This window comes from Pongo abelii, chromosome 17 (genome assembly GCF_028885655.2).
Source record: "Pongo abelii isolate AG06213 chromosome 17, NHGRI_mPonAbe1-v2.0_pri, whole genome shotgun sequence".
Classification (NCBI taxonomy): Eukaryota; Metazoa; Chordata; class Mammalia; order Primates; family Hominidae; genus Pongo; species Pongo abelii.
Window position 1 is genome coordinate 73388189 of NC_072002.2, and position 11387 is coordinate 73399575.

An 11387-nucleotide genomic window follows, 5' to 3' on the forward strand; every position below is an offset into this window, starting at 1 on the left:
GAGGCAAGGTGAACTTGAAGTAGAGTGGGGGAGGGAGAATGAGAAATATGAGAAGATTGATTGTCAAAGAAAAGAGGCCACAGTTCTAAAGCCAATCAGAAGCCCCGGGGCCAGGAGGGCCAAGCCACTCAGTCCCTAGCTTCAACTGGTCAGTCTTCCATGTGCCAACATGCCCTACCGTGCATAATTTTCATTCTCCAACTTCTTTTTTTTTTTTTTTCAATGTTCTTTTAGTGTTCTTTCCTTCTTATCTGGATGAGGTAGGTAGAAATAGCACTGTGTCCTTCAACAGTTGTCTACACATCATCAATTTTCCCCTGTGGTTCCAGGAAACTTTAAATGAGACCTTCCCCTCTCTCCAGCCATTCTGGGCTGCTGTAGCCTCCCCCACGGATAACCTTTCCTAAATATCTGCTGAGCTGTCACAACAGGCAGAGCGTCATTCGGCCGTTTGTCATTCGATAGATCAAATCCATACCACCTGGGACTGCAAAACTGAAAATAGATAGCCCGGTCCCCAGCCAAAGAAAGCTTAAAGGCAAGCTAGAATATTTCAGGAACTTGAGTTTATTTTTAGGAGTTGCCTGATTGCCCAGAAAGAAGCTTCTCTTGAAGGCTTTGAATGTTAGAATAACACGTAATAGACTGGAGGACTGTAACTTCCTTGATATTCATCTAAAACCTCCAGTCCTGAAACAGATCCTAAACGCCCCTGCATCTGACCAGCTCTTCTTCATTCCATTCCCTCCTAAGGGACAAGAAATCCTCAGCCAACTGGTGTTACAATGCTGTCTTCATTTCTTGGGAGTCATAGAGTTTGTAAAATACTGATTTGATCTTTTGCTGGGAGAGGCCTGGGTTTCCATGGCTCACACCCTTCCTAGGAGCTGTGTGCATTCAGTGGGAGTCTTTGCCTGGTGACATGGTACGAGTGGAAGGGCACTACAGCGTGAGCCATGAGCATATGAATTTATTGTACATCTCAGGTGAGGTGAGCTAAGTAGTAACGCTACCATTAATAGTAATAATTGCTAATCCCTACAGCCTTTTTAATACATGGCAGGCACTGTTCTAACTGCTTTACTTACATTAATGCAGTTAATGTTGGTAAAATGGCATAGAAATTTATGACTTGAGGATTTTGGGTTGTACATTGCAAACGAAGGGATATACCAACTATTCCAACACAGGCGGGGACCATGTAATGGCAAACTCATGTGAAATGGGTCACAAAAACAGCTGTCTTCTTTTCCTGCATGCATCTGTGTTTTCCTGCATAGATGATGGGAGATTTCTGGGAAATGAGAGAGGCAGAGTGAGCCATAATTTCCATAAAGTGCAACTGTACGCAAACATAAGAAAAGATGGTGCTATGAAGGCCCATGATTTCTCTCGAATTCCACTAGGCATTTCTGAATAATCTCTGGGGGGTTTTTTGGTTTTGTTTTGTCTTTTTGCTTTTTTATTTGCTGTGTCTTAAAAAGACACAGGAGGTGAGAGAAAAATGGAGTAGGGTGATGGAAAGATGATTGAGTCTCAGAAAACTGGGGTTTGGTCCTGGATCTGCTACTATACAGGAAGTGGCTGTAGAGAAGTCACCAGGTCTCTCGGAGTCTTTCTTCCACAGTGAAGTAAGAGTTAGATAACACCTCTTGCTTCCCAACAGCTTTGGTGTTCTGTGACCTGCTGCCAAGTAAATGGGGCTTAAGCTTCACCCTCATTTGCAATCAGATTTTTCTTGGACTCCTAAGTCTTCTAGATCTAATCTTCCCTATTAACAATGAGAATTGTTAGGGAAAAGGATACAGCATGTCACCATGTCACCATAGGTAGACCGATCCAAGAATGAGCCAGTGGGACCCCAGAGACAGGCAGGGAAGAGACAGTGGGCTGGAGAATGGCTCACCATGAACATGCACTCTCTGGATTCCAAGTTCCTCTGCTTCCCTGGTCTCTTTGCTTCTCCCTCCTCTAGGCATTAAGTGCCTTGTGTCTTTGGTAGACTGCACTGTGTTGGCGTATAGACCCTATGGTTCATCCTGCAGCATCCTAGAGGCTCACAGACCTAGTCCAAGCCAATGAAAATCATCACAGCCACACAATGCAACACCAGTGGCCTAAGCCTCCAACTTGTTAGCCCTTTGTAAGATACAGGCTGCTTTGAAGAGCAAGAAAAGTTATGGCTTCTCCCCAGAAAGTCTTGTTTTACCCACACAATGTTGCACACAATTTCAGGGGGGTTTCTGACCACCTTGGGCCTATGGATATCCTGTTAAGGGCTCATTGAGCCTCAGAATGAATCCCTGCTGTAGACCATGAGCCTGGGGTGAGTGGGATGGTATTGTTTACGTCCCACAAACTGAAACTTTCCTGCAGATTTCAGACAAAATGATAAGGGGAAAAAATTAATTCTTAGTCAGGTTCTAGGAGAGTATTTTCAAATCAATATCTCTCTTTATAGTTTTTAGAATTTGTGAGTAAAAGCAAAACTAAGGTAGTAGCAATTACCACACTGCAATGACAATAATACATTACATAAAGCAAGTTCTTGTAAACTTTAGAAGCAGGAAATACTTGTCACGATTACTACACTAGTACTTTGCCTATTCAGTGTGGGCTTCAAAGTGTACAGCAGTGATGGTATTCGGCTATTGGAAAATCTGAATATAAACATAAATATTAAGCCAGTCACCTGCCTCAGATGCTCATACCAAAAAATGGCGAGAAAATGCAGGTTTGGGGATTGATGATTCTTTATATCCTATATCTCTTCTCTAGTAAGTCAGCAGGATAGTGATAGGACCTCCGGTTTGGTTTCTTGTGGGTTTTTTTTGAGATGGAGTCTCACTATGTTACCCATATCGCAGTGGTGCGATCTCAGCTTATAGCAACATTTGCCACCCAGGTTCAAGTGATTCTCCTGCCTCAGCCTCCCAAGTAGCTGGACTTACAGGCGAGTGCCACCATGGCCAGCTAATTTTTGTATTTTTAGTAGAGATGGGGTTTTGCCCTGTTAGCCAGGCTGGTCTCGAACTCCTGACCTCAAGTAATCCACCCACCTCAGCCTCCCAAAGTGCTGGGATTACAGGCGTGAGTCACTGCACCAAGCCAGGCTTCGTTTCTTGATTGGCAGAAAATAACCCCTCTGGCAGTACAATCACAGGTGACGCAGCAGGCAACAACGATTACCTGCTAAGACTGACAGACGGCTTCATTCCAAAAAAGAGACAAAATTTCCTGGGATATTGAGATCGCTGAGAGGGACAACAACATTAATGTTGTTCTACTTGGTGCAATGAGCATGGTAAATGCTCAGAAATTATGTCAAATGAGTGAACATCTATCCAATCTGATCTTTGTCCAACATCCCTTTGCCAACATACGTAGGAAGGTTTTCCCTCTTCAGTCTGGTTCTCTTCTCTGTGTCAAATCTCAGCATCTCTCTGTTGAAACATTGATCTCCTACCTGAAAATTGCCCCAGGCTCCTGCGTATTGGTTAATATGTAGGTTCTACTAAACTAAATCTCTTATTCATCACTAATAGTTTGGTGCCTGGTTTGCTGGGGTCTTTTTTGGATCTAAACCGAAGCTTTACGTTCTCTTTTGAGTAGAGAAAGAGAAGCGTCTTTTGTTTTAACCACAAATAATTGAGGTTTCAAGTATGTACCACCTAGAAGACATCAGCATAACTGTACCGACTATAGCCAGGCACCATGCATTGAAAGTGAGGATGTCCAGTTTACCCTAGGTACAGAGCTATAAAATTGCAAGGTACAACAGCAGGGTTGCATTTAAAGATGAGGGAAATCAAGGTAGGATGTGAACTGAGGAGGACTATGGTGCAGATTACACCAGAAATTCAGGGGCCCCTTTGGATGGATCCATCGAAACAAACTTTCCCCTTGTAGATGGAAGGAAAAATAACAATTCACGGAAAAGTTTCTGGGAAGCTGAAGTTGGTGGGGAAATGCTTGGAGAACCAAGGAGGAAGAAAACATCTGGAATTCAATGTTGTGATTTGAGCTAGGAAGGCAAAATATACACTGAGGTGATATTTGTGCATATGGTAGCTTGAAAATTCACACATCTTACTTCTCAGGTGCCTGAGTAAACGCAATCCCTTTATTTTGTCTCTGGAACTGATCCTGTCTTCCTCATGGGCCCCCAATCAGGGATGTGGAAGAGGAGTGGAAAATAACAAAATTTTCTTTCTGATTAAGCCTGTTCTGGTCCAATCCCTTGGGCAGTCCTCTAGGGAATGCTCACCTTCTAGTCCTGCTGGCCCCGCCCTCTGGAAGACGGTGTCTGAGCTGCCCCGCATGGGTAGGTGGAAGGGTGGCTAGTTCCTGTGTCCCGAAAGGGAAGCAGGCAAAGCTCTCCTGTCCTCTCAGTTTCCCTTAGCTTGCTCCACCACAATCCCGGCATCGCAAAACGTGAAGTCAGGACCTACATGCCCCCCTCACCCTGACTCTGTCTCCGTCACCTTCCTCCTCCCAATAGCTCTGAGCAGGGAAGGCTGTGTCCACTTGTCCACACCCTCACACCTGTTTGCTTTCAGATTGTGCAGAAATACGATTCTCTGATCTAAGAAGAAAGGAACATAGAAAACTCTCTCAACAAAGCCAGACTGTAAGGTTATTGTCCTGCTTAAACAAATACAAAACCTATTTATTTTCATCTGTTTGCTTTCCACAGCACAACCCTTATCTATGCTCTCTCACGGTACAACCCACATTCTGATCTCTATGACATACAACCCCCATCCCCTCCTCCATCATGAACAACCCCATCCCCATCTCCATCACGAACAACCCTATCCCATTTCCATCATATATGACTCTACCCCTATCTATATCATATACAACCCCATCCCCATCTACGTCACATACAACCCCATCCCCATCACCATCACCTACAACCCCATCCCCATCTCCATCATATATGACTCTACCGCCATCTATATCATATACAACCCCATCCCCATTTCTATCACCTACAACCCCATCCCCATCTCCATCACCTACAACCCCATTCCCATCTCCATCATATATGACTCTACCCCATCTATATCATATACAACCCCATCCCCATCTCTATCACCTACAACCCCATCTCCATCACCTACAACCCCATCCCCATCTCCATCATATATGACTCTATCCCCATCTATGTCATATACAACCCATCCCCATCTATATCATATACAACCCCATCCCCATCTCCATCACGTACAACCCCATCCCTGCCTTCATCATGAACAACCCCATCCCTGTCTCTATCACACATAACCTCATCCCCGTCTCCATCACCTACAACCCCATCCCCATCTCCATCATATATGACTCTACCCCCATCTATATCATATACAACCCCATCCCCATCTCCATCACCTACAACCCCATCCCCATCTCCATCATATATGACTCTACCCTCATCTGTATCAGATACAACCCATCCCCATCTATATCACACACAACCACATCCCCATCTCCATCACGTACAACCCCATCCCTGTCTCTATCATGTACAACCCCATCCCCATCATGGACAGCCCCATCCCCATCTCCATCATATACAACGCCATCCCCACCTCCATTATGTACAACCCCATCCCCACCTCCATCACATACAACCCCATCCCTATCTCTATCATGTGCAACCCCATCCATATCTCCATTACATACAACCTCATTCCTATCTCCATCACATACAACCCCATCCTCATCTCCAAAACATACAACCCCATCCCCACCTCCATCACATACAACCCCATCCCCACCTCCGTCACATGCAACCCCATCCCCACCTCTATCACATACAACCCCATCCCTGCCTCTATCATATACAACCCCTTCCTCATCTCTGTTGCATACAATCCTCTTCACCTCATCACCATCTCACCCCCAAGATGGAGGTAACCCTAGTTTCCTGGGCTTCTTTAGAAGGCCCCAGAAACAAAAATGGGAAAAAAAACAACACATTTTTTTCTTAATAATTCACTGTATCTACACTATTGGCAACTGTACATGTTTCCTAGGACTGCAAATGACCACTAACTGGGCAGCTTAAAACACCACACCTTTACTCCCTCAGTTCTGGAGGCCAGAAGTGTGCATTCAAGGTGTCGCCAGGGCTGCACTCCTCTGGAGGTCCTCCCTTGCCTCTTCCAGCTTCTGGTGGCTCCTGGCCATCCTCGCCATTTCTTGACCTGTAGATGCATCACTCCGGTCTCTCCCTCCGTCTTCATGTGGCCATCTTCCCTCTATATCTTTTTGTGTGTCCTCTCTTCTTCTTATAAGGACACCAGTCACTGGATTTAGGGCCCGCTCTAGTCCAGTATGACCTTATCTTAGCAAATTATATCTGCAAAGACCTTATTACTAAATAAGGCCAACTACTGAGGTTCCAGGTGCACAAAATTGCAGGGAACATGATTCAACCCACTAAAGCAATCCATTCTTTTTCCAGCCTGTCCTTTTGGCCCCCCTCTCCATGGTCTCCCATTTGCTGTCCACAGTCAGCAGTGAAGCATAGTCACTTGACTGGGTGGGGTGTACACTTGAGAAGAGAAAGGTTTCAAATGAGATTTTAGTGGCAGGACAATGATAGGGAGGTTGTCCCTCTCCTGGAAGTTATGCCTACTTCTGTGCTAAGCAAAATCTGTCCAGAGAGTGGAATTCAGTGCAGCCAAGTCTATTCCTTGTCACTATCCTTGTCACCAGCCCAGCCTTCCAGACCCTGCAGTCAGTACCAGCCACTTCAGAATGTTCTGATGAAGACCAACCCATGCCTGAGTGGAATGTTCTGCTGTCTTCTTATGGACAGGCAGGGACTGAAGAGTTCCTTAAGTTTGTGGTCAGATTTAGACCCTGAACCAGAAATTTAAAAGATGAAGGAGTAAATGGTTCTCATGATGGTTATTTTCCCACCCAACCCCATCAGTTTGATGGTAAATGTGAAAGCACTTGTTTTTAAATCATCACTTTAAAAAAAAATGCCCCAAATCGCAAGGCAGTATCAAAATACCTGTGCTGACTCAGAAAGATAATTTTTCAAGCATCAGCAGAAAGGGGAACTTACAGAATTTGCAATTTTACCTCCTGCCCTACCTCCCACCCCCACCCCAGTTCTGCAAATGTGGTAGAGGCAGTCAATTGAAGGGGGCGGGGGAATATAATTTTTCATGTTTCTGTCTTGCCTCATTAACTAAGCTAATTCCTTTCAACAAATATTGACAGACACTGTGTTTCTTCTGCACATTCCAAGATGAATCAGACCTAGTGTCTGTCCCAACCCAGCTCACAGAATAACACCCCAGCTGGGCAAACAAATGACTATATGTAAAGGCTAGCACAGAGACAGAAATAACTTGCTACAGTAGAAATAATCTACTTGGGGGAGAAGAGAAGGGACAAGTGTATCAAGGAAAGATGCAGAATCAATATATTTGCTGCTGATGCATGTACATTCATTAATTCCTTTATTCAACAAATACTTGTTGAAAGCCATCTATATTCCTGGCCTTGTCCTAGCTTCTAAGGAAAACATCACCAGACAAAGTCTCTGTCTTCTTGAAACTTACTTTCTGTGTAGGGAGATGGTCAAGACTTAGGGTCAGCAGGTGTTCTATAAGGAGAGAAGGTTGTTAATGATCTAGAAAGAAAGCTATGGCAGTGGCCCAGATGAAATTATGAAGCCTGGGCTACCGTGGTGGCTGGGGGAATGGAGAGTGGGTTGATTGTGTCCCCCAAAAATAGGTTCAAGTTCTAACCCTTGGTACCTGAGAATGTGACCTTACTTGGGAATAGGTTTTTACAAATATAATCACATTAAAATGAGGTCATACTGGATTACAGTGGGCCCTAATCCAGTGACTGTTGTCTTCATAGGAAGAGAAAAATTTGAACACAGAGACACAGAGGGAAGAAGGCCATGTGATGATGGAGGCAGAGATTGGATTAGTGTTGGCTCCAAACCAAGGAACCCCCAAGGGCTGCTGGCCACCACCGGAGCTAGGACAGAAGTGTGGGATGGCTTCTCTCTCAGACCTCCAGGGAAAACCGATACTGCCAACTGTCTGCTGATTTCACACTGTGCCTTCTGAATTGTGAGAAAATAAATGTCTGATGCTTGAAGGCACCTCGGTTTGGGGTGCTTTGTTATGGCAGCCCTTGGAATTTAATACAGAGAGGAAAATTCCAATGCAGGAGACACTGCAGAATTAGAACAGACAGGATTTGGGAATGGGTTAGACGCAGGGCCTGAAGGATAAGAATGCATCAGCAACCACCCTCAGGACTCCAGCTCAGGGAGTTTCACTACAAATAGGCTCAGTGGGGGATGGAGACTGCTTGCTCCAGTACTTGATACACCAAGTAAGTGCTTAATAAATGTTGATATGGTTAGGCTTTGTGTCCCCACCCAAATCTCATCTTGAATTGTAATCCCCATAATCCCCAGGCATCAAGGGAGAGACCAGGTGGAGGTAATTGAACAATGGGGGCGGTTTCTCCCATGCGGTTCTCGTGATAGTGAGCTCTCACAAGAGCTGATGGTTTTCTAAGGGCCTGTTCCCTGCTTCACTTGGCATTTCTCCTTCCTGCTGCCTTGTGAAAAGGGTGCCTTGCTTCCCCTTCACCTTCTGCCGTGATTGTAAGCTTCCTGAGGCTTCCCCAGCCATGCTGAACTGTGAGTCATATTAAATCCCTTTCCTTTATAAATTACCCAGTCTCGGGCAGTTGGTTTTTTTTGTTGTTTTTTTTGTTTTGAGACAGAGTCTCACACTGTCACCCAGGCTAGAGAGTGCAGTGGCATGATTTTGGCTCACTGCAACCTCTTCCTCCCGGGTTCAAGCAATTCTCCTGCCTCAGCCTCCTGAGTAGCTGGGAATACAGGTGTGCGCCACAAAGCCTGGCTAATTTTGTATTTTCAGTAGAGGCGGGATTTCGCCATGTTGGCCAGGCTGGTCTCAAACTCCTGACCTCAAGTGATCCACCTGCCTCGGCCTCCCAAAATGCTGGGATTACAGGCATGAGCCACTGTGCCCACCTTCAGGCAGTTCTTTATGGCAGTATGAAAACGGACTAATACAAATGTGTTAGCTCAGCTATCGTCTTTGGGGCTGGAATGATGGACATTCATGTGGATGCTTCTCAGAGTCGATCTATGTGGAAGACAAAGGCAGTCTGCCCAGCACAGAGTTGGTTCAGAATGGTAACAGTAGGAAATCTGCCACTCCTGTGTCTCTGACTGCAGGTGTTTGGAGACGAAAACTAGGCATCACAGTTGCTGGTAGTGTGATGGGCTTCAGAGTACATTTCTCGCTCCCTGTCACTAAAGGCCACATCCTGATCCACCAGCCCTGATCATAAGACAGACTGTAGCATCGCGGAGTGGGCACTGACCTGCAGGTGCTCCTCCTTTCACCCCCTGGGGGATGTCCCCTCCCTGGCAGCCTGCCAAGGGTCCCCAGCCTCTAATTCTCTTGAGGATCTTGCCTAGGATCGCCGAGATCAGTGTGTCTTGTGCTTCAGTTGGTCCTTTCGACCAGCCATGAAGTAATGGGCTTCTCTGCCCTCCCTTTTCTCAGGTCTGGAGATTCAAAGGATCTGGCCTAGGGGTTAACAAGCCTGTTTATGCCCATCATTGGAACCAGCTTGATATGGTTTCGCTGTGTCCCCACCCAAATCTCATCTTGAATTGTAGCTCCCATAATCCCCACGTATTGTGGGAGGTACCCCATGGGAGGTAACTGAATCATGGGGGCGGGTTTTCCCGTGCTGTTCTCATGATAGTGAATAAGTTTCACAAGATCTGATGGTTTTATAAAGGGGAGTTCCTTGCACACCCTCTCTTATTGCCGCCATGTAACATGGCTTTGCTCCTGCTTCACCTTCTGCCATAATTGTGAGGTCTTCTTAGCCATGTGTAACTGTGAGTCTGTTAAACCCAGTCTCGGGTATTTCTTCATAGCAGTATGAAAATGGACTAATACACAGCTCAACAGGCATATGGCAGGGTCTGCCTGGTACAATCTTAACACAACACTTCAAGAGGGTGGGAACACACAAAACTGCAAGTTCGAGTTGTTCAAGTAACAACTGGTTAAGCCAGAGCCTCTTCTTAACAATTAGATTCACTCCATATGCGGATTTGGAAGTAATTAACCTGCACTTCTTTAAAATATGTTAAAATTCACATTTTCAGGAGTATAGTAACTAGCTTAGGTTAGTGAGATAACACTGAGATTCGAATCATATCTAGGTACCCACAATGGATAAGTCTAATCATTTCTTGGTTATTATCCTGATTTTCTCTTCTTTGTCAATGTATAATACCACAAAACAGCAAAGGTAAGCACTGAACAATTCAGACTTGTTCCAAGCTGTCTGAAGGGAAAGAATTCTCGTGTCTGACTTTGAATAGCACCATTATTAACCAATATTACTATTTATCAAATTGTTGTTATAAAGTCTACCTACTCTGGAAATGTCCTTGCCAACCAGGTGCTAAGTGTACCCTTTATCATCTGGTGGGATGTTGCAGGCCAGCTTTGCCTTGCACACTCCTGGAGAATGGGAGGGGCATGGATGAGGCCCAAAGAACCCCAGCCATTTCAGTGGAGACGCTGGTGGCTCAACATAGTAAACACTGTCTCATTCCCCCACCCTGAGAACAGGCTCTGCTACTTGTACATGGTTCTACATGTGAAGGCCCTGGGCCTTTTAAAAACTTTTTTTGAGACAGAGTCTCGCTCTGTCACCCAGGCTGGAGTGCAGTGGCACAATCTTGTCTCACTGCAACCTCTGCCTCCCCGGTTCAAGCGATTCTCCTGCCTCAGCCTCCCAAGTAGCTGGGATTACAGACACCCGCCACCACGCCTGGCTAATTTTTGTATTTTTGGTAGAGACGAGGTTTCACCATGTTAGCCAGGCTGGTCTCAAACTCCTAACCTCAAGTGATCCACCCACCTTGGCCTCCCAAGTGCTGGGATTACAGGTTTGAGCCACCACGCCCAGCCTTAAAAACTATCTTTTAAAGCTATTCATTAATTTATTGGACTAGACCACACACACAATTCATGAGGTATGCAGTGAACGGGTATGTAGTAAAAATTGTGTCCCTCCACCCAGTTACTCAGTCACCTTCACCAGAGGCCACCACTGTTATCGACAGTTATTTTAGTTTTGAGGAGAGCTAAGGAACTCAGACCTAAAATGGAATTAGGGAAGCTATTTAACCTCATCGATAGAGACAGAGCCTGGAGTCAGGCAGACTGCATTCAAAGCAAGGCTTCGTCGCTTCCTGACGTAGAGCCTGGCTGACAGGCTTTATCTCACAGGGCTGTTGAGATAATGAAATGAGCCAACCGCTGCAAAGTGCTTAG

At 45.5% G+C, this 11387-nt stretch overlaps 1 protein-coding gene across 2 annotated transcripts in view; it reads right to left on the bottom strand.

Moving 5' to 3' along the window:
• ALPK2 (alpha kinase 2) overlaps positions 1-11387 on the bottom strand; it is a 130961-nt gene that overhangs the window by 64410 nt on the left and 55164 nt on the right. The gene's annotated exons all lie outside the window — the stretch shown is intronic.